The sequence below is a fragment of the Lucilia cuprina genome, chromosome 3 (assembly GCF_022045245.1).
Source record: "Lucilia cuprina isolate Lc7/37 chromosome 3, ASM2204524v1, whole genome shotgun sequence".
Lineage (NCBI taxonomy): Eukaryota > Metazoa > Arthropoda > Insecta > Diptera > Calliphoridae > Lucilia > Lucilia cuprina.
The window spans coordinates 17,967,376-17,969,265 of NC_060951.1; the positions used below are offsets into that span (position 1 = coordinate 17,967,376).

A 1,890-nucleotide genomic window follows, 5' to 3' on the forward strand; every position below is an offset into this window, starting at 1 on the left:
AAATTATATTCATATTTTCGGGAAAATTTTTTGACGTATTGTGAGAGAGTCGGACTTTCACAAGTGTGTTGAATTCTCAGAAAACTCGTCTGTGTGGAGAGGATATGTTATTGTTGTAAAACAATGTCATAGTCCAATTTCTTATTATTCTTTGGTTAATATTATCAGTAATTATTTTTGTTTATAAGATCAATTAGAAACATTTTTTTACTATTAAAGTATTTTTTTTAATTGTATAAAAAGATTTAAATGCCAAAAAATAAAATATTTATTAAAAATCAAAATTCAATGTGAGATTTTGCATTGAAATTATTGAAAATTGGACTAATAATAGCGATTGGTAAGTAAGCATTAGGTACAAATTTTATTGAATAATTGTGTAAAAAATTGGTTACATATTTTCAGATTCGTCAAATTCCTGTACTCTGTTTCATTTTTAGCTTTGAAAAGGCAAAAACAGGTAAATTTTTTCAGATTTTAAGCAATTCGACGCCCTTCTAGTCAAGCAATTAAGCGTACTCATGTTTGTAACGTACATATTTTTAGTACATATACCTACTGGTCATTAAAGCCGGAACTTAAATTATACCAACCGGCTTTTATATTATCGGTGACCCATTATATCTTCTCTAATATAATAGTACTTTTTTAAACAATTATATACATATTTTTTAGATTGAACAATCCATTTGATTCAATTTTGACGTCCAAAAATTGGTGGAGAATAATGTAGAAACTAATGTATTAATTACAACTAAATCTTAGTATGCAGTTGGTAAATATTTATCAAAATACATTTAATAAACTTATTTTCTCTTTTATACAGTATCATGGAATTAAGTTGTTCGAATAGAATAAGGATCAATGACTTCAAAAGTTTAGCTGGCAAAACTGTTTTTTTTTAATTTAGAGAAAAATACCGCAATCGGAGTAATGATAGCAATAAATTATTTAAGAAATTGTAATATTAAATTCATATTATAACATATTTTATATAAAATTATTGTATTTATCTTATTAATTAAAAATTTGTTCACATATTACATGTAAATAAATCAAGAACTATTTTAAATTTTCTGGGATGTTTTATTATTTGTAAATAAAAACAACTGAAAAAACAGTATAAATTACTTTTTGTATGCAATTTTGTGTAACTTAAAATAACTGAACTAAATGACTAAATATTTATACTGTTTTTGTAGGTAAATTTTGTATGTTAAAATAACTGAAAAAAACATTTGTTTCTACATAAGTTGTTAGTTATAAAAATAACATTCAAAAACAAGTATTCGGCTGTGCCTAATCTTATATACCCTTCACCATAGTGTATTTTAAACATATTAGTTTTATAAATTTCCCATTTCCTAGTTACTCTTGCTATGTTCAAATTGTATAAGAAGTAAAATTGTAAATTTTACAGATAAGGCATATTCAAAGAAGAGAAAAATGTTTATTTCTAAACAAAGATTAAAGCTTTTAATGTAAAATGTTTAAAAAAAGTATTAAAAATATTGTTTTTATGTATTTTTAATATTATGCATTCCTGAAAAGTTTTTAAAGTGTACGAGTTTATTGCAAGTTACTCCCTTGTTTGAAAGTATTGTTGTTATTTTTACAAATTTTTGCAATTTTTACGCTCTTGCTATGAGTTTTATTTATGATCGGGTTGTGTACGTGTGAATTACCGCAGAAAGAGAAACTATTATTGTAGTGGTGAAAAAATGCAAAAAAAAAAAAACACTTAGAAAAAATATTTCCTAATTACACTTGTTATGATCAAGTTTTATAACAAGTAAAATGGTAAATTTTACAGATAAAACATATCCAAAGAAAAGAAAAATGTTAATTTTTTCACAAAGATTAGATTTTTTATAAAAAATGTTTAAAAAA

The 1,890-nt window shown here is 23.7% G+C and overlaps 1 long non-coding RNA gene across 3 annotated transcripts; it reads left to right on the forward strand.

Annotated features, from left to right (window-relative positions):
- The first annotated feature begins 239 nt into the window (after positions 1–239).
- On the forward strand, positions 240–1,063 carry LOC124419127. 3 transcript variants are annotated; one of them, XR_006940421.1, is made up of 5 exons: positions 240–340; positions 406–460; positions 547–610; positions 676–764; positions 827–1,063. It is a non-coding gene; the product is annotated as an uncharacterized LOC124419127 (long non-coding RNA). The 3 variants fall into 3 exon arrangements; XR_006940419.1 differs by lacking the exon at positions 547–610; XR_006940420.1 differs by lacking the exons at positions 240–340; positions 406–460 and having other exon boundaries at positions 470–610.
- Positions 1,064–1,890: the final 827 nt, after the last annotated feature.